At 37.9% G+C, this 24,920-nt stretch overlaps 1 protein-coding gene across 3 annotated transcripts in view; it reads right to left on the bottom strand.

Annotated features, from left to right (window-relative positions):
• The window catches only part of A1cf (APOBEC1 complementation factor), a 70,623-nt gene extending 45,994 nt beyond the window's left edge, over positions 1 to 24,629 (bottom strand). For 2 of the 3 annotated variants that reach the window (XM_021151317.2, XM_021151318.1), the window contains exon 1: positions 24,535 to 24,629. The gene's annotated coding sequence lies outside the window, so the exon portion shown is untranslated. The remainder of the gene's footprint in view (positions 1 to 24,534) is intronic. The other variant, XM_029472880.1, reaches the window with a different exon arrangement.
• Between the last annotated feature and the right edge of the window lie 291 nt (positions 24,630 to 24,920).

Here is a 24,920-nt window from a genome sequence, read left to right as displayed (position 1 = left end):
CACACACACACACACACACACACACACACACACACACACATGCAAGCGCGCGAACACACACACTTCTCACAAGATTTTAGTGTTCACAGAAAAGTTTTTTTTTAATTTTTATGTACTTAAATGAATGAATGAATGAGTGTGTGTGCGCGTGCGTGCGTACGTGTGTGTGTGTGTGTGTGTGTGTGTGTGTGTGTGTACATGCATGAAACACACACAGAGGTCAAAAGATAACTTGTAGAAGTTAGTTCTCTTCTTCTACCATTTGGGTCCTGGGGATTGAACTGAGGAAGTTAGACTTGGCAACATGTGCTGAACCATCTCATCTATCCAGAAGTTGTAGCCGTGCTTTTAATCTTGATTAGGAAATTAGTGTCTTTTACATGATAGTGGTGATTTGACATTATGAAGCAATTCAGGTTAGGTCATGTAGCTTTACTTCTGTAGTTGGAGAACATACTGTTTCTATGGATACTAAAACATAGATAAGTTGATGCCCATATTCAGTTTATAATCCTTATCTGTTGGCACATACAGTTATAGAAATTGCTATGAAGTAATCTTATAAATAAAACTATAAAAACCATTTTTGAAGATTTATAAAGAAACTTTTGCAAGAGTTACATTTTACCTAAAGCTACTTTTATGTAAATGTTGCTAAATTTATTAAATGTCATTAAAGTTACTGTTTAATCAGAAAGCTCTCGGGTTCTCCCATTGTTCACCTAGCTTATCCTGGAGGACCAGGAAGGACTGGGGAATCTGATAAGGTTATTTCTATGTGCCTTAATAGTTTCAATGGCAAAGTCTACACTCTGTTGGCTAAGCTGTAGTTTGTTTTTTGCTAGACTTCATCATTTCCATCAAAAAGGTAACAGTTCATAGTTACATGATGAATTTGCTGTTTGCAAAACCTGCCTTGAGCTTGGGTTAATATTTAGTAAAGGTTATTAAAGACATTTTGACATCAGAAAGGCCTCTGTGCTCCATTGGACTACAGTGTGAAGTTCTGAGAAATTCTTTACAACATCTAAATCTCAAATCATTGCAATCAGCACATTAAAGCAAAACTCACAATTTGCAGCCTAAGGCACTTCAGGGATTGAGTGTGTTTTCGCTTGCCATAGCACTTGAGTGACATGTTTGAAGTCCTTGGTTTAGACACCAGAACTCTCAAACAAAACCTATCCCAACCCAAAACAAAACAAAACAAAACAAAACAAAACAAAACAAAACAAAACAAAACAAAACGGCAAAACAAGAATAGAGTTGAGGAAATTTGTGGAAGAAGAAGCAGAAGTTGGGTTATGGGTTGCTGATTTTCACAGTGCCTTTAGCTATCCAAACAGATAAACTGAGTGACAGGTAGACAGAAATCCAAGTCTGAATTTCAAGGGAGAGTTTCAGCTGAGACACTGACTTGGAGCTGATGTATGACAGATGTTTAGTCTTGAGATTGGATGAGCTCATGTAAGGACTGGGGAGAGGGTGTGTATCTAAGGCAGACCTGCAGATAACTCCAACTCAAGAAGCCAAGAGATAAGGAAGATCCAGCGAAGGAGATCTAGATGGAACACCATAAGGATAAGAGCGCCAGGATGCTGAAGTAGTTTAGAAGCAAGGAAAGAGGTCTGGGAATGGGGGAGGTGAGCTGTCCAAGGTCCACGAATCAGGCAGAAGCTGACGTGGGAAGAGCCTTTCTGTTCTCTTTCTGCCTTTCACTGTTGTCTTCCTCAATCTCAACACTGTCTCACGTGCAGCAATGATATCCCCCCAGTTACCCTGGGGCTTGGGAGAGCAACATACTGATACAGCTTTGGAAAAAAGTTCCTGGCTTGTTGTGCCATAGAGTATCATTAGGCATTGGATCTTAGCACTCATCAGAGGAGGCAGGCAAGGCAAGGCATCACCAAGCACCTCCACTTTCAATTGCCAGGTTCTGCTATGAAAACTTAGGTAGGTCCGTGGCACAGTTCTGTTTGTCAGTGCAGATAAAGAGATAAAAATAGAAGTTGTTGGAAGAGGGTCAGGGCAGCATTGCAGGGAAGAATTAAATTTCCAGGCTCACTCTAAAGTCAGGCTTTTCATTTGTGAATTCTAGTCAAACAGGCTGTGGACAAGTGGCTGAAGTGAAGATGAATGAGAAAACACTTCGGATGTATTCTGTTGAGGTCTAGCACATGAGATTCAATGTGATTTAATATTTCTGCTAATAAGTCATAATGGAGGATAGCTGTGAGATACAGGGGCAAGAGAGTAAATCCAGAAAGGCCTTGTCTATTTATTTATTTTCAAAGCTGCTCTGATAAACACCAAGACTAAAAGCAATTTAGGAAAGAAAAGGATTTCGTTTAACTTACATGGTATAGCCCATCATTTAGGGAGTTCAGGCCAGGAACTCAAGCAGAAACAGTGGAAGAATGCAGTTTCCTGGCTTGCTCACTGAATCCTGCTTAGCTTGTTGTTTTATACAGCATAGGTCTACCTGCTTATGAATGGTACTGCTGCCCATAGTGGGCTGGCCCCTCATATCAATTAGCAATAAATATACATGCCCACAGGACAATCGGATGGAAGCAATTCTTCAAAGGAGGTTCCCTCTTCCAAGGTTATAAGGTTGTGTCAAATTACAATAAAAAATAACCAGGACAAACTCCCTGGACAGTATTCATTTGAAAAATATGATACAAATTCCATGGCTCTTTACTAGCACCGCTTAGCTGCCATTTAACAGTCTCGGGCAATGTCTCCATAGTCTCTAGGACTATATTTTTCTTAGCAATGAAACTCTTATCTCAAATATGTATGCCACTGAAAATAACTACATAAAAATGGACTCTGAGCCAAGTGTGATGGTCATGTCTGTTACCCAAGTCTATATGGGAGGCTGCAGCAGGAAAATCATGAATTCAAGGTTAGCCTGGGCTGCATAAGGAGACCCCAACGTTAAAAGAAAAGGAAAGCATTCCCATATATCCTTCTACTTCCGTCCAGGCTCTTTGAGCTTCAATGTCTTTATATAGAAAATTAGGATAGCAGTATATCTTATTTCATAGTCTTCTGAGGATTAAATATTAAGGTAATTATTAAATACTCAAAATGGTCCCTGGCATTTAATACTTGCACAGTGTTGGCTATTATAGCTCTATATGGAGTTGTACATAGCTCCATGTGGTAGATAAAGTCCAATGTCATCAGTATGACACATTCTCCTTAGTAGCACATCCCATGTCTGCTTTCCCCATCCTTCACATGCCCCCTTCTCTTAGCACTCACATGCTTCCTTAGGTCTCCAGGCTCACTGCTTACAATTTCCCTTCCTGTATCTTCTAACTTCACTGTTTGGTCTCATTGATTCCATCTGGATTTGGTTGAAAGCTGTTTGCTCCATGATGCTTTCTTTGACAAGCTCCCTGGGTAACATTAGATGCCATCCTCTCTTTGTTCTCAGGAAAGCCTGCACAACTCTGTACTGCCTCACACAGTGTTATAATGTTCCCCTGATGCTCATTCTCCCTGACCTGTAAGCATGATAAATGGAAGGGCTGTCTTCTACTTGTAGTTTGTGCCAAATGTGAAATGGGTATGGCCTGAGACAAACACTGGCAACGTATTTGGGAGGAGAGCCTGTTTAAAAGCAAAGACGCTAGAGCTTAGAAAGTAAAAGCAGAAATTACAGGGAGAGAAAAAAAAAAGGAGGTGCAGAGAGTAGATGTCAGAAAGGAGATGCAGACCGTGGATGTCAGCGTGCATCTTGATTAAAAGTGAAACGACGGCTGGAGAGATGGCTCAGCAGTTAAGAGCACGGACTGCTCTTCCAGAGGTCCTGAGTTCAATTCCCAGCCACCACAGGGTGGCTCACAACCATCTGTCATGGGATCTGATGCACAATTCTGGTGTATATCGGAAGACAGCTGCAGTGTACTCGTATAAATAATAATAAATAAATTATATATATATATATATATATATATATATTGTGTGGCTCAAGGCTGGCTCAGCGGTTAAAAGCACCGACTGTCCTTCCGAAGGTCATTAGTTCAAATCCCAGCAACTACATGGTGGCTCACGATCATTCGTAACGAAATCTGATGCCCTCTTCTGGAGTGTCTGAAGACAGCTATAGTGTACTTACATATAATAAATAAATAAATCTTAAAAAAAAAAGTGAAACGACATTGGCATAGCCCCACAAGAGAGAGCTATGTCAGGGTCCTGTCAGCAAAATCTTGCTGGCATATGCAATTATGTCTGGGTTTGATGGTTGTATATGGGATGGATCCCTGGGTGGGGCAGTCATCTATTGGATGGAACACGGGCCTCTAACGAAGGAGCTAGAGAAAGTACCCAAGGAGCTGAAGGGGTCTGCAACCCTATAGGAGGAACAACAATATGAACTAACCAGTACCCCCAGAGCTCGTGTCTCTAGCTGCATATGTAGCAGAGGATGGTCAAGTCGGCCATCAATGGGAGGAGAGGCCTTTGGTATTGCGAAGATCATATGCCCCAGTACAGGGGAATGCCAGGGCCAGGAAGCAGGAGTAGGGTTGGGGGACAGGGTAGGGGGAGGGTATAGGGGGCTTTGGAGATAGCATTTGAAATGTAAATGAAGAAAATATCTAATAAAAATGCCTTAGAAAACAAACAAAAAAAGTGAAATGAAACAGTTATCCTCAACTTTAATGGAGAGTCCAGTAAATATTAATTTCCTCTATACGAATTTCCTGTCTTTGGCAGCTTAAAATTTGGAAAGCATAGTTCTGCTGCTACAATTACTAACAACCCTCTTATTTGATGCTCTGGAAGAGGTTGGACAAGAAAACTAAATGGGGAAAGAGACTGTGACTTGATCAGTAGTGGATAGGTCCTTCTCATTGAGTGGGAACCTCAGGGCTCTGGTGACACCAGACCCCATGTGCATTTGAAGTTGTTGAAGGTGTAACTTGCTGTTCGGATCTCTCTAAGTCATATCAATTTTTCTCTAATGTTTTATTGTGACCTGGTCATGCATGATATAAGTGAGGGGTACAGTGACTATTGTAAAACATATACAAGTTGTTTTGAGAAGCAATTCAGTTCCAGATTGCGCAGAAATGAAGGGGTTGTGATAAAAGTCTCTTGATGATGTGAAATAAATATTACCTTGCATTAATAATAAAGTATTTTAAAATTTTATATTTTATTATAAAATAAAATAATAAAGTATAATAAAAGAAGTATAAATTAGTTGGTACTTAGAAAAATGTTTACAAATGAAATCAATAGTTCATTTGAGTTTGCATCATGAAGGATAGAAAAAGAATATGCATATCTACACATTCCAAAGGTCTATGTGGTGGTTACATGGATTAAAAAAAATAGACACCATGCATTTGGAGAGGAAATGAAGGTGGTACTGGCAAGGGTTGGAGGGAGGAAAGAAAAGGAGGGAAATGGTGCAATTATATTTTAACTTAAAAAACTAAAAAGCATTTTAAAAACTCTTAGTGTATCACCTTATTATTTAAAAAATATATCAGTCAATTAATTAATCAGAACAATCTTTCTGTTGTTAAGGCATCAGTTAATGTATGATGCATTAATTTGGGTCCAGATCATCTTGAAATAAAGAAATTAAAGTTGTTTTTAGTGACTATCAATTGTACTTATAATTAAAAAAAAAAACCTCAGTAGTAAATTTTATATTGGTTGAGAACACAACGACATTTCAACTTCTGTTCTTCTTCCATGATTTTAACTCTCTGAATATTGGTTTTCTTTCTTTTTTCAACTCTCACAGAGTTTGTAAGAAAGCTTAGACATTGCCCAAGTAATTAGTGACAAGGAGATATTGGCATGAACAGTGGTACAATACCAGTTGATATGCCAGTCAAAGGAGTCACAACTGAGGTAGACTTTTTGGAAAAATAATTGGAAGATAAGTTGTAAAAAGAGTGTGTGGTCAAATTTCATTTACATTAAATTTATATTCATAAGGTTGTTGATTATAAAAGGCTAACTGGCTAAACTGGGTGGTAGAAAAATGAATATATTTTTTATCTTATGATATATGGCTTCTAAAATTTTCAATATAAAGATTCAGATTTTGTTACAATGTGAATACTTGGCGAAGTAGAATTTTCATTATAAAATTGGGTCAAAAATCCTAATCTGAAAAAAATTTACTGAAAACAGAAACCATTGCAAATAACCACTCAAGAGAAGAAGCTAGGAAATGATCACAGTTGACCAATAGGGACCAGAGACAAAAATAGAATTACTAATCAAAGTTCTATAGACTGGACATGAAGAGTGAGAGGTGACAGGAGAGCAGAATCAACTGGATGGCTGTAGGCCTTATGATCAGGCAGAGAGATGCGAATTCTTCAAATGAGACAAGAGTCCATATCACAAGCCAGAGACTTCTTACAAGTGAGTATATTGCTTCTAATAATTAAAAAATAGATGCAGTGGTTTATTGGGCATTTACTCAGGAAAGTATGATTTTATTTTTATAAATTTGTTCCAAGGTTAAATCAAGGTTTTACATAAACTAATAACTGTTGACTTGAATTGAAAAACATTTAATGCTTTTTTTCCAAACAGATAGTTTGATTAGGCATATTTTAAACACTATTGAAGAAATGGGGGCTGGAGAGATGGGTCAGTGGTTAAGAATATTAACTACTCTGTCAAGAAGATCATCCTTCAGTACCTAGCACCCACGTCAGGATGCTCACAACTCCAGGGGGATCTGACGCCCTTTGCTGGGTGTAAGTGCTCACATACACATCACACATACACATACACATACACATACACATACACATACACATACACATACACATACACATACACATAAACCAGCCAACCAACCAACAAACAAATAAAATGAATATAAAAAAGAGAAAGGAGTAATTGTTTCATTACAGAAAACCCTTTGAAGAATGGAAAATTATGTAAATCTATGAAATTATTTGTGGTTTTTTTGAGAAAAACCACCAAATGCATAATAAATCAGAAAACTAAGAGAAAAAAAAATCACAGATGAGTTTAAATATGGACTGTCAGCACAGCACCAAGATTACGAGACAGCATCAATATAAAACACAAAGATTATTGAGTATTAGGGATTCTATAAATTTAATTCTCTTCATTAATGAAAACATACACGGATTTTATATTAAACAAACAAATGGTACTAAATAAAAAGATATCTATATTAATTTAAAGAAAATGAAGATTTTCATGCATTAGGAATAGAACTCAGTGTCCTTGTAGTGATAAAGGCACCGCAAAGGTGTACTATCAGGGCAGTGCAGCTGTTCATTATTATTCAGAATAAGCCAATAACACTGTAGTGCAGCTAGTCAGAGAGCACTGCGAGGGTAAGAATGAATGTTTGCTAAGAGAACAAACAAGACACCAGGAGAAAATCTGACCAATAAAGGGAAATAATAAACATAAGGAGTGCCCGAAATCATGTGAAGGAAATGATAAAGTTTAACAGAAAACCCTAAAGAACGGTTTAAGTGAAAAGTGTATTATGTAAGGAAATCTGTACTTCCACATTTATTATATTTAGATTCTATTATCTTAAAACCTGAGAAATTAACCTCATAATTCTTCTGGCAGTAAAAATACATGTGATGGTTGCCACAGGATTTATCAAACACATGGAATGATCTTGAGCCAGCTTACCCAACAGTAAGAAATTAAACACTCCCAATAACAGAAAAATCCATGTCACGGAATCTAAAGCCTCCATTTATAGTTGTTTTGAGATTGGTGTTTGCCAAAAGGTGTTATTTCAGATCACAGGGTGGGGTCAGGGACAATTTGAGAAAGAGATAAATTTGGGCTATCACCTAATAACCTATGTCCAACTTCTAAGAGGATTAAAGAGATAACCTTTGAAAGCATTGTGTAACTACCTGAACCCAGAAGAACAAGAACAAACTCATACTCTTGTGGCAGGGAGTCTTTCCAAGTAAGTGTAAAATCCCACAAGGAAAGGACTGCCAGATTTAACTACATAGAAATCACAAGCACACATAATTGTAATGTCACCCTGGCAGCGGCTACAATAAATGGTTGGCAGATAAATAGTAGATAAGAATGATATCTGTAAAATGCAAACAGCAACAACAAAAAAACCCATGCTTAAATCATTAACAGAGAGATTCACCTATCAGTGGACAGATAAACAAAGGGCAGAGTGGGTCGAAAGGAATAAAGATAACTTAAAAACTTGTCATTTATATGTGATAATAATATTTTTATAATATTATTGTCACAGGTAAACCACAACAACAATAAAAGCAATTGTAACATCATCATAATAATAAAATTAATTATTTTGGTTCTTTTGAGACAGTGTTTCTCTATGTAGCTCTGGCAGTCCTGGAACTCACTCTGAAGAGCAGACTGTCCTGTAATTCATAGAGTTCTGTGTGTCTCTGCCTCCCAAGTGCTGGGATTAAAGGTGCTTGCTGTCACCACCATCACAAAGCTTACAGGTGACAACCTTTTGTGACCAAGTTAAAATGCTGTTACTGCTTTTTGGCTGTTATATGGAAAAATTTTAAACAATAAGTAAGAATAATAAACAAGGCCAACATGCTGTGTTTCACATTTAAACATGACTCATTCTTATTCCCATAAGAATTCTGTGAAGTAGGTGTTAGCATTTCTACGATTAGTGGAGAAAGCAGTAAGCCAGAAAGAGAGAAGTTAGTTGACATGCCCAAGATGCTGTGGGTAATAAGTAACAGACAGACAATCTGAAGCTAAATGTCCTAAGGCTCAGATCTCTGCCCTTAATAACTAAATTTTTCCTAATTGATTTTTTTCTTATGAAAGAAGTGGGTGTGGCTTGGGGGAACTATCTTCAATTTGATTAAAGAATTAAGTTTGTCCCATAGCTCTTTAGCTCTTCTAGACTATAGAAAGTCAGACAGAAGGAAGTCAACTGTGGACCAAATGCCTGATGATGTTGTGATGTGTGATGCTGGGTCACCAAGCTACAGAACCTTGTACAACACTAAACATGACTGCCCTGAGAGTGGGGTCTGGTCCTCTCTGGTCAGTTATACTTGTGAGTCACCGTGTGGGTGTTGGGAATTGAGCTCAGGACTTCTGGAAGAACAGTCAGTGCTCTCCACCACTGAGCCATCTCTCCAGCCCAGTTAGTTGTACTTGTAATCCCTCTTCCTTACCCTGCCTCTGTCTCTTATTCTTGCTACAGTATCTTTGATGATTCTCATGGCCAAGAAGTTGCTGACAGCATTCCATTATTTTTGGAGAGCATTGTTGAAAGGCACAAGTTTTTAAAGAAACAGCTTTTGCAAGGATGTTTTGGGCCATTAATCACTATGGTTATCTCTTGCTTATGCTTAAAATCCACCCACCATCTGATTTAGAATCATTTGAGGTCGTACTTAGAGTAACTTGAGCTAACAAACCCCAAAATGCTGAGAAATTGCACAGTAATAAAATATTTACAGGAAAAAAACTGCATGGGGGGGACGACCACTGGAGCTATTGACTTAGAATTTTCTGGAGAAAAATAATAAGCAGATATCTCGTAGACATGATATTTTGTATGTTTTATACATACTCACAAATGTGTGAATGAGTATAAATATTTACTTATTCATTCATCCATTCATTCAAATTTGTTCTAAGTCAAGGCATTAAAGCATGCATAGTGAAGAGGAAACATATTTTCTAATTTTTATTTAACTTTCTTACTATGTTAAAATAATTTTTTTTCACTAAGGCACAATCTAATTCCAAAAAGTTTCCAGAATTCTTGAGAAAAATGAAATATAATCAGATGGTGCATTGATTATCATTTTTGCAAGTCAGTCCTGATATATAGATTTGTTTTTGTTTGTTTGTTTGAGGACAAACTTTAGGTAATTAGAATCATCATTTTTATTTAAAAAATCTGTTTAAAATTATATAGTCTGTGGTCCACTGTAAACATTTTTAATTAAGCAATAGTCTCATTAAAATAGGTATTAGAGAGACAGGCTTTTTCTGCTTCAAAGATATTTCACCATTTAACTGTTTGAAACTTCCTTTAGCTATCAAAGAGAAGGTCTTTAAATCTCTCTGATTTAGCTTGAAACTAAATCCTACAAGGGAAGAAGAGGAGAGGAAGCATTGAGTTCTTCACATCCCAAAGCAGGATGCATGAGACTTAACTGTGTTCTTAAAGGTTAGCAAGTACCATTCACAGCAATGACTCTCCCTTTCCTCTTCTTTCATCTTATTAGAAACAGCATCACTGCAATCATCTGCTCAGAGATTGTGTCTATCCCAAGGGCATGTCTTAACTCTGACTTTAGTTGCTTGCTTTAAGGCCTTACCCTTGGGCCATGACGTGTACTGGTCCTTACTATTATTCACCAGAGGGTAACCTCAGTAGAGCTGGCTGATGACACATACGAGATAGTAGGGGCCTTTGAAGAGAGAACAGACTCCTGGATGGAGTCAGCTCCTCTTAGGTGTATGTGGTATGTGTTTGTGTATAGTGTGTGGTTTGGGGGTGGTGGGGGTGGTGGGGGTGTGTGTGTGGTATGTATGTGTGAGTGTGTGTCTGTGATTCAATTCATCTGTAGAAATGATATAAATCGTCCCTTGGTAAGAGCACTAGGCAATTGAGTTAATAATAGCTCGTTGGAGCTCTAATATAAATACCATATGTGTTCAAACAAAGTAACTTGAGAACAAATGAATGTATACTGTCAAAAAAGGTTGACAAATAAAAATGTATTGAAAAGAAGATTTGAAGGAAGGTAGAAACTAGATCACAGAAGAGAAAATGAGCCCACATTTTCTCTAGTAATTTGTTGCCGACATATTCATGACTTTCAATGGATAATTGGTTTCTAAAATAATCTCATTCCACTAGATCATTATTAGATCTGGCTCAATTGATTTGGGCTGAATTTAGTCTCAATGCAGTCCAACTAAGAAGTATTTTTATTAATACCTGAATAAAGATATTAATATAAACTGTACAAAATGATAATTTGTAGTGGTGTTTAGAGGGAAGGAAACAGCTATGAAGAGAGAATGAATAGCTCAAGTCAGGAAACTTTCACATAACAAATAGGCAAGAGCCAAGTAAGTCTGTGGTGTCCTCCTACCTTAGAGGCTTTTAAGTCTGTGTAGCCCAATACCCTGGATAGGAGCTTCAGCAAGCCTACATCCTGACTATTCTTGATTCCTATGTACACATATTCTTATTGGATGTTGTCCTTTTTCACAGTCTATGGCTAAAACAAGTTTATACCCACTCCATAATGTCTTGTGAGTAGGTATGTGCTCACAGACTGGCAATGATGACTGTGGATGTCTATGCACAAGGACAAATGAAGCCCTGGTGGCCAGTGGTGACAGTAACGCATGCTGTCTATTTCTCCTTTCTTTTATGATTATCTTGGAAACAAAAATCCCTTAGAAAGCATAACAGGAAGATCAGATACAATGAAATGGAGACACTCAGGCATAACTACTGTTCTTTCAACATTAAAAATTATAAAGGGAACGGTGGCTTTAAAAAATTTTTAGTTCAAGAAAAGAGTTCAGAAAATGTTAACAGGTGGAAACTGTACATATTTTGTTAGGAAATCTGGGTGGATGATTGGAGCTAAGAGAGTTTTAGGATCAAAAAACATACGTAGCTTTCCACTTCCTTTAAGTTTATCCTGTGGTTAATTGTATGGGTCAAATTGTGTGGCTTGTTACAGAGATGACAATTGGAAAAGCTCTATTTGTTTATTTAGTTTTGCTCTGAGATGGGGATCTATGTGCAGCCTAGGTTGTCCTGAAACCTGTAATCTGTCTGCCTCAGTATCCCTATGCTGGAATTACATGCATGGATAACGCCCATATTTTATTATTGCTTGTACTTACTGAAGATATTTATTAAATAAACTCATGAGTAAAAACATCACATAGCAACTCAAATAATACTTGCCTATTTCTAAACTCTACATTTCAGTAAACTTCTGTACAGTTAGAATGGATCTTCTGATGACACAAAGCTGTATCTAGTGTTTTACACTTTCCCTATCAATTATATCTGTATATGTTTATCCATCATACATAAAAGAAAACTACTCCGACGGTTGAAACTATAGGAACAATTACCTTTATATCTCCTTTCATGACATGGTGTGTCCTTGCACCTGCAATCTGTCCTTCCTTATCATCTACTATTACCCCCTTGTGGCCTCCTTTTTAAATGCTATTATACCCACCTGTCTGCTTCTATGTATGTCTATATTACAGGCTATGATTCACATACAAGTAAGACCATGTGTTTATGTTCCCTTTTCTTATCCATTTTCCAGCAACTATTCCAATTCATTATTTCCACAACGGAATAATAATCAGTTTTGCACATGCAACCTCTCAGATCATTCCAGACATAATTTGTTCTGCTTTACATAATTTTACAATCATGCTGCATGATATTAAAACCCAGAGTCTCTTATCTAACATTGATTATTATTCATGATTATGGTGCCATCATTCTCGATTGACTGATACTTGATGGCTGGAGTGCTTCCACTTAACACTTTGCAAATTTGGGTTAAGTTAATTAAGCTGTTCCTTCCTTCTGAGTTCAGGTTAGGGATGCCTTCTCTACAGAGGAACAGTAGCAATGCACCAGGGTAGGGAGAGTGTGACTATGCAGCACGGAACTTGGCAAAGGGTGCTCAATGCTTACTTGACCTTTCTCCTGTATCTTTTTAGTGAGGGGGGCTCTTTCATCTTACAAATGAATAATATTGTAACTTAAAAAAGAATAGAATAATTTTTCTGCCTTTAGGAAACAACTACTTTACCATAGTTAACAGGGACACAGTTTTTTAGGAAAAACCTCTGTAAAAAAGTGTTGATCACTTAATCTCAGTTTGCAAACTTTAGAGACTTCTTCCATTTTAGATAGTCATCTTTGCATGCAACACTGCACTTAGAAAAAGATAAAGTTACATGAGGAGGTGCTGGCAGGCACATGCGATTTAAGTCAATTCTGAGTGTGTGTTGTTATAATAACTCCAACTTCTTCAAGGGTGAGTCCAGCATCCAGATGCAACAGGGAAGTAGGCATCTGCGTATCACTTGTGACAGGAGGATCAGTCTTGTGTGTTTTTCACAAGAATTGTCAGCTACTAACTAATGTGGAGCTAGAGGTGGAGTGGAGTGAAGATTGCTTAGGGCAATGTTTAGGACTGTCGGAACAAGATGAGCTGCTAGAATTCTTGGTAGAAGGGCACCACTTAGTCCCACATAAAAGGAAGAATTTTCTTGGTGTCCCTTAGTGGATACTGAACTGATCTAATTCTTTCGATGCAGTCTTGATGATCCACTTAGCCATCCATCCCCCCCCACCCTATCTTCAACATTTAGTTTTCTCTTCTGGGGTATGCTCTTCATGAAGTTTCTATGGTTGTGCAGGGGATTTTGGGACAGGATAATGTATTTAATACCTGCATTTTTGTAACACTAACATTAGATGACTAATAGTCATCTTTTAAAACAATCACCTGAAGTTTTATAAGTAGCTTTGAGTGTTGAGTGGTTTTGGTTTCTCTGGCTGTAACTATGTCAATAACAAAGCCCAAGAGATTTGAACTCTACTGTAAAGATTCATCTCTCTACTTTGCTTGCTTTAATGGTTACCCAAGATCCTTCAAGTCATTCTATACGAAAAAATAAATAAATAAAAATAAAAAAATCAGGTGGTCCTGTCAGTGATAGAGAATACTTATCCCCTGGGAAAACTGCCACAGAACTGGAGTGAGGGGGGTGCCAAGCTCACAATTGCAAACTGGGGGTGAGGATTCTGTTAATTTCTCAGCTTTCTTTTTGTATCCTAAAAACTACTCTCAATGGTCCATCTCTCTCCTAACCATTTTCTTCTTCTAACGTGTTGTATTCACAGCATAGAACTGCTATAAGAATCATGGCTGTACAATCTAAAGTTGGCTTACCCTTGCTTTGTATTGTCTTAAGCAGTTTACATATAAATTCTGTTCTCCTTTGAAAAATTACCTTGATTTTAGTAGAAGTTAAGTAATTGACCCAAAGTCAGTTGCTCAAGCAAGGCTATGTATTCTCAGACTAGAAATTTCTGTTTTAACACATTATTTCCTTCTGCCATGTCAACACTATATATTATTGGACATTATCTAATCCTTTAAAATTCTGAGATAATAAATGAGTATTATTATAAAACATACTTAATTCTATGTGTTGTTTCTGAAAGGTAAGAAAGAATGAGTTTGTAAATGTTATAAGTTATTTTAATTTAAATTTTTATGAGTATTTTGAATACACATATATTTGCACACTATGTGAGTGCATGGTGTCCACAGAGGCCAGAAGCGGTTATTGGATATCCTAGAACCCATGTTACAGATGACTGTGAACTCCTGTGTGGGTGTTGGAAATTGAACCTGGGTCATCAGGAAGAACAGCCAGTATTCTTTACTGAGCCAGTTTTCTAGCCTCCTTAGAGCTTTTTGAATTTAATCTATTTATGCATTTAGTGTGTGTGTGCCTGCGTGTGTACACATGTGCCTCTCTGTGCGTCTCTGTGTTAGTATGTGTGTATATGTGTTAGGTGCACATATGGTATGTGTGTGGAGTCAGAGGATGATTATCAGAAGTCTGCTCTGCTCTGCTACCTTGTGGGATGTGGATGTCAAATTCACGTGATCAGTCCAGCCCACAAGTGCTCTTGCCAGCCCCATTTTAGGGATTCCCACTCAGGTATCTTAAAGAATCACATAATAACATTCTCAGGGTGACACCAGTTCAGGTCACTACACATGCAACATGTGTTTGTTACAGTGAGAAACATGCTGGGATCAGTGTCTAGTATATGTGATGCTCCCTTGACTAATAAGTTAGAATTGTTTAATAAGTTAACACAGACACCTGCTTCAAGTCCTTCATTTTACTCTCTCCTGCACTATTCAACTTTCCCTTCCCTAATCACCATGACACATAGCTCGATCTTGTTTAGGCTTTGAGTGCTAGAACTCAGTCTGCCTCCCAACTAATTTGTTTCTCTAAGAAACATATGAGAGGAAATTCACTCTACTGCTAAATGACTCATACTCTATTCAGGCTGGAGAAGTCATAGTTAGCAGCATTTGGGTCTTCATTTAAAGTCCCAAATGAAAGTTGGTCTCATCCAGGACTTCCTGTATACACACAGGGCTAGTTATTCTTCCTACTTGGAGAAGGCTGCGTTTCCCAGGAGATAATTTGTTATCTTCCAGACATTACAAGAATTTGGATGTGAGGCAGCCAAGTCCTTTATGACAATTGCTTCAGGTGTTCAGTGATAACTCTAGGACTAGTCCTGCCACTGTGTAAACTATACCTTTGCATACATACATATTTATTCTGCGAGTTGAACTTCTTAGGCCATAAGTCACAGCTGAGTTTCCTTTAACTGAGTTTCTGTTTGTCTATGAATCTGATCATAGAGAAGAAAGTGAGACTTAATGAAGAGACAGGTCTTATTAACATTGGAGGATCTACGCCTCCTAGAATTGGCAGACAACCAGGCTGAATTAGAGATGTGTACAGTGAGTGGTAATCCAAAGCAATGGCCCACTAGAAGGCTTCAGTTTTGAATTTTGATTACTATTTTGAAAAAGACATCCTCTATTCTTGGGACAGTCTTTTAGTTCTCTCTGTCAAGAGATCCTTCCCATTCCAAGCTGCAATGCTGTTTAGAATCATCAGTCTGCTCTTAATTTGCAAGCTGATGAGTATGGCATGGCTTGTTCTTCATGTTCCTAAGCCTTAGTTTCATTATTGGAAACTAAGTAATAGCATCTATTTTGCAGAAGGGTTAAACTGGTTCACCAAAGTGCCTAGCATGTGGAAGAGCCAGGGGAGAATGTTGAAGTTAACTTATTGTTAATACCACTATTCTCATAATTACAGCTTGTAAGTTCTAGTTGGTTAGGAGTAAATGTCTGTATCCTGCTGGGATTGTGTGTGTGGGTGCCTTTATGCAGCTTCAAGAAAGAAGATTTGAAGATTTGTCTGCGAACATTGTTCATTCCCCCATGGTATCAGATTTAGATTTCTGACTTTCAGAGCAAATAATCAGAAGCAATAGGGTTTGAGTACATCTAATAAGCCATTTGCTTCATGCTAACAGCCCCAGCAGAGTAGGTAAGTGCTATTCAGAAGCCCAATAAGACAGCGAAAGTGAAGATTACTAACACTGCTAGAAACAAAACAATTGCATCTGTCTGTAATGGCTTGCACTCTCCCAACCGTCTGTTAGGATATTTTATGATTGTCTATGCTTCCATTTCTCCCCCTGCATCCTTCCATAGTAACTGAATGGTTCAGTTTGTTTTAAGGGCTGCTTTCCTCTGAAGCCTCTTTGGAACTGGCTTTTCAGTCACCTTGATATACCCTTAATGTATTGTTTCATTCAGCCTCTGACTGATTGATAAGTCAGTTGTTATCTACTAGAATAGCTGAAGACCTGTGAACCATTAGTATTCTACATAAACAGGTAAAATTTCCTTTAACCATCCTGAATCCCTGGAATGGTGAATCATAACTCATTTACTTTAAACCAGATCATACTGAAATGAGCATGAAGAAGCTTGACATTAAACTCATTTAAATTCTTAGGCATGAAATACTTTAAATCCATTCACTTCTTATTGATACCTGCAGAACCAGTAGCCATCCAGTGTGGGATGCTTTTACAAGAATTGCCGGCTAGTAAGCCCGTAGAAGTCTCCTAAGACAGTACAGGTTCCTGTCTTTAATCTTAGTTGCTCACCAGAACTAGATGATAAGAGTCTATTTCTGATGACACCACAAACACTGATTGTAAGGTACACACACACACACACACACACACACACATCTCAAGTTGTAACTGAACTAGATACTTCCATTCTGTGGACAGCTTGAAAGTGTCAGAAACTGCTACTTAACATACTAGCAGAAAAAAAAATGTATCAATGGTCTTACTCAGTTACCTACAGAATGAGCTATTTTATTAACCTATCCAAAATATGTTCACATACACATTAGTGGTGTGACTGTTATGGGGCTAACCAAGCGTTCCCAGGATGTAAGGTGAGGCCTGCTCCACAAGAGGGAATTCATGGTTGGCGTTGTAAACTTGGATAAAAATGAAAACAATACTATCCTGTTTCAGGAGGTCATAGATCCTGGAGGCCAACTTACTACTGATCTTTAGATAAATAGATTTACCACCAAGCTGCCTTCTGCACATGTATATTTATGCACATAGACAAATGTTATTATTGCTTCTAATGAGAGAAGCTTATCTCTTTCATGAATAGCAGTGAATGAAGAGACTCATGACTACCCAAGATTTTAAGAATGATAGGTTGAAGGCTCATCCCTAAACATACACTTATATGACTCTGCCTGTGGCTCAGAGATCATTCTGGAAGAAGGTATGGGAAGCATATAGAAGCCAGAATATAGGGAGAAGAACTGCAAAATGCTATTCTATAGAAACGACATGGCCATTGTAACCATGAAGTCACACCAACTACAGTTATTTGCACTGGGTCTTCATAAGACAAGCTTTGCAAATAATACGTTATGGATGGGGAAGGAGCTTACAGGGCCCTATTCCTTACTTCTGAACTGATGGATTCTGGGAGAATGGGATCCACTGTTTTCAGTTGTGCCCCCATTGCTGAGCCCATTAGTCTCCAATGCTTATTTCCAAACTCAGCATCATGATAACTGTCTAGTGGGCAAACTCAGTGGGTCACAAACAAAACAAAGTGACTTAAATGTGACAAAATGATTTATCAGGACAAGGATGAAAGAGACAAAAAGATATAGGGACAATGAGGGGTTTGGAGGAAGAATAGTTAACACTAGAGATGTTTGAAAAAGCCATAAAGGAATCCATTTTTATAACCTTCACATAACATATATAAACATATACATGCAGTCATATAAAATAGTCAAATGTTACTCTACACAGAGGATGAAGAGGATGATGCTCTTTCAAAAACCACAGCCTGCCCTCCCTGCCAAAGTCTAGTGCTAGGTGGAATACCTTGCCTTTAGTTGTTGATCAGAGGTATCCCAGAGACCTCACAAAGAATACAGGATATTGACATTGCTTAGTTGCCCAACAGAAATGAATAAGATATTTTTCGGCTGGCGACATCATACGCATTGTATACAGAACAGAGAGGAATCAAGTCAGTACTGACTAGGAAGCCTCCCCCCCAGTTGAAATGCTTTCATAGGACCGGAAGGTGCTATGCAGCCTAGGAGGGAAAAAAGTCATTCAGAGTCTTAGTTTAGCTTGGCATCCTTGAACTGGCATGGTAAGACATGGTACCATAGTGGCACAAATGTTATAGGTGTAACCAGCCACGTTCTAACTGGAGTTAAGACCTGCCCCACAGAATGAAACTCACGCTTTGTACTGAAAACCTGCCCAAGAACACATGGTTGGGGAACTTATAAGCTGGAGGGTTGAATCTGACACTACTGTTCTGCTAAACTGACAAAGTATCAAACTTCCCTATCAATTTATATCTTTCTACTTGTTGATTAGTGCAGGTCTCAGACCTCATCAGAAAGTTCTGCTTTGTAGTGATTGGACAATAGTTTATGTAGAAACTCACATCACAGTACAGAGAATAAATGACCTTAGAGTGACAGCTACAATTGTGACTGATATATCACACTCACTCCTTATTACTTGGGGACCATTCTAGAAGAGGGGCAGAAAAATTGTAAGAGAAGAGGGTGGAGACAGGTCAAAATAAAAAAAAAAAGTGACATACAGAAGACCTACACACTGCACAAGATCAATCCAGTCAGTGATCTAGCATAGAGTGAGAAGGGCTTCACGAAACTCCCAGCCTTAACAGAGAAACTGTGTACAGTTGATGGCTCCTCAGAGAGGCAGGTTTCTTTTGTTTTTGTTTTTATTTTAGAATGTGGCTCATCAGAGGACCAGGTAATCTCTTGATGGATGGGATCTCTTTATGTATGTCATGGAAGATGCACCCATGAAATCTCAATAATATGGCATCTAAACAAGGTCAGAACTCACATGCGTATGTGGATTGTGGAAATCTCCTAAGGCTCCATCCAGAGGTGAAGAGCTATTGGCAAATAACGGCTAGTGGGACAGGTAGAATCAGTCTTCTCCAGGAATCAAATCCCTGATAGGTCATCCAGTTCAAAGTGGTCAGGTCTAAACACATATGAGCAGCACTAAAGGGGCTCAGCAGCTTGTATTTGTAAGTGTGTGTGTGTGTGTGTGTGTGTGTGTGTGTGTGTGTATGTGTCTAACTATAATAATTATGGAACAGGAAGTCATGACTTCAATAGGAAGTTGCGGGGACATGAGGAAGAGTTGAAAGGAGAGTAGGGAAGATAAATGATGTAAAACGGTACTTGTGAAATTCTCAAAGATATCTAAACAAATGCATAAATAGAATTGTAAATGGCTTCTGACAGGTCAACCATCTGTGGACAGTCTCATATGCAGATGTGTACGGACAGCACACATCTTATTTGATCAGTTCTTAGGTATTGCATTTTTAAAAAGGACATGGAGGTGAGGGTTATGGAAGGTGGGAATGGATCATAGAGGAACTGAAGGTAAATATGATCAAAATACAGTGTATACAATTTTCAAAGAATTAGCACTAATATTTTTCAAAAGAGAGGTTAGGTTGAAAGCAACCTCATGTGTGTGTTTGGGGGTGTGTGTGTATGTGTATGAAATTGTCAAAGAACATAAATTTAATCCATAAAATTATTATTATTGTTATTATTGATTGTTTATTATTGTGTGCATGGGTATGGGTATGAGTGTGGATGTGTAAATGCCAGAGGAGAAATTTGGATAGTTAGTACTTGATTTTCATTATGGGTTCTGGGAATTGAACTTGGGGTTTCGGCTTATATAGTGATTGGTTTTACCTGCTGAGCTATCTTTTCTGGCCCTGAAATACATTTATAAAGTAGAATATTCCATGGTAAGATGGTACAAGGGTAAGGAATTCCCATACTCAGACCTAGTGTTCTTTAAATCAATAGAGCATCCCAACCAATAGTTATTTCCTAATTATTGGAGGAAGTAAAGCCATTACTACCAAATTGAAAAATAGGATTTTATAGACTTATAATTGAGTTTGCTTATTTAGACAGTCAGTCTGGTTAAATTGTTGTATGCTAATTCTCATTAGACATATTATTTACTGACACAGAACACTCTGCAAGTATAGGGAATTATCATATCTTTATGACTATGTCCTCTCAGTATCGCTAGAAATTAATCCCTAGTAGAACAAGCAAGCCTGGAACATGTTCACATGATTGTGAACACTAGTACACATAAAATGTCCCCCACAAAGCCATAAAGAAAACACTTTGCTTAGATATATTTCAAAATGTCAAAATAGACAGTTACAGATGTCAGCATAGTTTAGTGAAGACAAAACAAAAGCGAACATACATGGACATCTGAATTTGTAGGTTCTCTACCCATAGATTCAGCCAACCACAGATTAAAAATATTTGGAGGATGGAGCTAAAAAGATGACTCAACAGTTAGAGCACTGACTGTTCTTCCAGAGGCCTGAGTTCAATTCCCCATCTTGAGTTCAATTCTCAGCAACCACATAGCGGGCCACAACCATCTGTAATGAGATCTGATGCTCTCTTCTGTTGTGTCTGAAGACAGCTACAATGTACTGATATACATAAAATTCATAAACAATTCTTTAAAAAAACTAAAATTATTTGAAAGAAATGCATCTGTCTTGAACATAAACAGGCATTTATCTTGAATCAGATATAAACAACTCAGCATGAAGGTCTTTAATAGTGTTTACAATGTGCAAGGGATGGGAAGTAGCCTAGAGCGAGCTAAGAGTATTTAAAAGAATGTGCAAGCATTGTATGTACACACTGCACTGTTTTTCTATAGGAGACTTGGATATATGAGAATTTGAGTACCATAGAGATCCTGGGCCCAATCCCCAAACCAAAGATCAGTGTGCGACGATATTTTAGTCTTTATTTGGAGTCATCAAAAATATTCAACACAAAACTTTGGTTGTATTAAAAAAAATGATCAGTCCTAAATTTATACAAGTAATGCCATATGGCCTGAGTCGGTTGTATTTATATATTTAAGAATATCTATCTAATTATATCTATCTATCTATCTATCTATCTATCTATCTATCTATCTATCTATCATCTTCCCATCCTACACACACACACTCACACACACACACACACACAGGTCATATATTTGATATATTTGAGTAAGAGCAATGGGAGGAACTTGGGAAGGATCAGGAGGAGGAAAGGGAAGGGAGAAAACGGTGCAATTTGAAAAATAAAATTTTAAATAATCTTAAAAGCTTATAGCCTGTTTGGAATAGGGTTGATGGCTTAAAATGATAAATCAACTTTCCTGATCCATTTGGCAGTAAATATTTGTTAATGATAACTGACTAGATTTGCAGTCTTAAGCTAAGGGACAGATGGGTTTTGATGTTGACTATGCATGGTCACCACTAGAGTGAGGCTTCTCTTCCAACTGCCTTTCCTGGGGAAGTTTGGACTGTGGGAGTTGCACTTGAGAGAAACCTAGTTACTGTGTCCATGGATAAGATAAAGCAGTGTTTATCCTCTGTCGATCAATATGTCTTGTTTGAACTTTCTGAGTCATGTACAGGCACATGTGGTAATGAAAGCCATTGGGCAATAGTACCCAAAGTATTACCCAGCGTACTAAAGGGATACCAGAGTTTTTTGATAGCTACTGAAATAGTTTTTAAACCATCTGTCTGTGTAATAAAGTTAACATGTACAGTGTCAGAATGTCAGCGTGTGAAATTATAGATGTCAATACGGACATGTTGAATTTTTAGTAGCAGCTTTGAGAAAGTCTCTAAAATGAAATTTATCCTGTTTGTAGTTGTGTGTGTGTGTGTGTGTGTGTGTGTGTGTGTGTGTGTACAGGTTCCAAAGAAGTGCAGTGGCTTTTGTAAATAATGAGAAAATTATTTACAACTCGAGTGGGAATTTACTAATATTTGGCTTACAAAACATTAATCTCCTAGGATGCACAAATGATTTCTCAGTTATATACAAAATATATATAGTTTTCTATTTTAATGGAATTGTTTTGAGAAAGCTAGTGGGTGGTAAGTTTAAGTTTTTCTGAAAAAAAATTGTTATTAATGGGAACATGGTAGAAGAGGTCAACTGGTTCCTAAGCACCAGTGCTCTACTTAATAATATTTATAATGTCGTGTAGGTACATCACACATCCATTTCGCATCCGAGGAATCTGAGATCTCAGGAACTCAAGTAATGTGCACAGCTTCACAGGCCAGGGAGGTCTGGGGTAACTGTTCCAGCCTGATTATGTCTGTAAAAGAGTATGGCACTCTTTCTGGGATTAATTTTAAAGCCTTTAATCTAAGCATGGCTTTGTGGAGGATTATGAAAGAATGTGATTTCTTGGAAGGTTTGACTGAGATCAATCCAAATGTGGAGATTTCAGTTGATCTGGTCATTGCAAATAGGCATGGGCTACAAAAATATTTTACTCTTAGCCTGTAGCCTAACGAGTAAAATTTTGGAGAGATGCTGATAGACATCTATCCTGGAGGAAGATGTTCTCTCTAAAGGAAGGTTAGGAAACTGCATTACTTGTTCTTTTGGCTAGTCCCAATGATAAACACCCATGTACACAGAGTGAATCCTAGTGACGGAGTACAGAGCACCCATGTGCTCTGCAAGTAGACCACCTGACTGCGTAACCTGGCTATGTCACTTGCCTTTAACATCAAGTCTGTTAAATAATTTGTCTGAACCTCAATCTAATAACAGTATGATATATAGTAGTATAGTATTGGCCTCATATGGGTATTCTAAGAATAACATGAATTTAAACTTAGAACATGTGCTTAGAAATGTGCTTGGTAATCTAATACGTAACAATGATTACTGTTACAGTGAAGAGCACCCAGATGGTATGATGGCCTGCTCTCTGTTGTCTTACTCAGCTCATTTGATTGACTGTTGGAGACGCATGCTTGTGACTCCCTGTGTTCCTCAAGTGCAGTGGAGGTAATGTTGATATTGAAACATCACAGATGAACTTGTCTAGTTAAAATGGCTACCCAAGATTTTGGATCCATTACGGTGTTCTGTGAGTGTCACTTAAAACAATCTGTTTTTAGCCAACTGTATTTTATCTTTCCCCTATATTTAATCCATAGTAAATTGGAACATCAAGATGTATGCGCTTTCTTCAGCTGAGAAGTACCACTATTATTCCAGAAAACATGGTCTTAAAAATAAACCAGGCATGTCTACTTCTCTGTGTCAGCAGGGGAACTCCTAATTGTTTGGACACGTAAGTGACTTCCCTTTTATTTTCAGATTCCATTCCCTGACAGTACATGTTGCCTTTTACTTTAGTGTTTCAAGCTAGACCAACTCAATTTGATTCTCCTAAATTACAACTCGAGTGGGAATTTACTAATATTTGGCTTACAAAACATTAATCTCCTAGGATGCACAAATGATTTCTCAGTTTTCATCCCCTTGGAGACTTCCATCCGTACCTTGCACTAGTACAGAGATGTGTTTCATGGGGCTGCTTGATGGCTTGCTTTATTGATAGTGAAGCAACACTGACTCTTCAGGCAGAGAGTTGAGATTTCTTATAGGACAGAAAATGCCCTGATCTATTTCCCCACTTTAGAGCTATTGTATTTTGGTTCTCAGTTATCTTTTAAGTGTGAGAAAAATGATATTGCAAAAATACATGTGCTGTGCTGGTTGCTTAGTCTGTGAAAGCAGTCTAATAAATAGACACTTCAGGGTTGAGATTTAACACACTCAAAAACACACACTTTTCCATAATGTTTTCTTTCCTTGCTAGACTCAAAAGAAAGTAGCTTAGGATATTATTTTTGGTTAGCAGGCTAATAGCAAAAGAAATAGCAAGAATTTATCCTGATTTTTTTTTTTTTTTTTTTTTTTAGTGAGGTAGCACACAGAAGTTAATTGAATAGGTGGGGTCTAAAGTATTAGAGGATACACAGAACTCAGAAGGCTGTCGGAGATGTGAAACTATGTCTTAATCACATTTCTGTTGTTGGGTCCTAGAGATCAGGACAGACAGTGAAACACAGCCCTCCCCGACAGCTAGCTGGAGGTTAGGTTTGCAGCACATGGGCTCCACTTGTGAACCCACGGATGACTCCACTTCCCACAAGTTGTGGAAGCAAGAAGTATACCATGAAATTCATCCCCGCTTGCAAAGACAGGATCAGTCTAAAACATTGTTTAGCTTTCCGGTTGGTTTCATTCCCAAACGACGACAATTCTCTGCATCAGGCTCAGAGATAGTTATGAGCACAAGTTGTTTTCATGCAATCTACCAGACACAACAAACCAGAATTGAAACAGAAAATACATAAAAAGCATGGGCCATACCTGAGCAATTTCTGAGGTTCCCCACCCGGAAAAGGTTCCTTGATTATGGCGAATTCAGCATGCCACTTTGGTTATATTCTAATCATCTATCAAACTCCAAAGGTTCAGTGGCTGTAGGTTTGGTTTACAATTCCCGGGAGTTAAAGTTTAACTCACCCTGTCTCTTGCATCCACGCAGCCCTTTGACCAGGTAATTGGGTCACTATGGCCTGAACAGAGGCTCCAAAACTGTCTTCCTGCCTTGTTTACAAAATGGAAATGTATTTCATATTACAACCATCGGGGTCAATATGATTTTGAATCTAGATTATGAACATAAATGTTAAATTTAAATTCATTCCATTTTAGATAACTAAGCTTCGCTTTACATTGTTACCATGTTTATT

This window comes from Mus caroli, chromosome 19 (genome assembly GCF_900094665.2).
Source record: "Mus caroli chromosome 19, CAROLI_EIJ_v1.1, whole genome shotgun sequence".
NCBI lineage: Eukaryota > Metazoa > Chordata > Mammalia > Rodentia > Muridae > Mus > Mus caroli.
The sequence above is the reverse complement of the archived record's forward strand: the minus strand, read 5'-3'. Positions and strand labels throughout refer to the sequence as shown.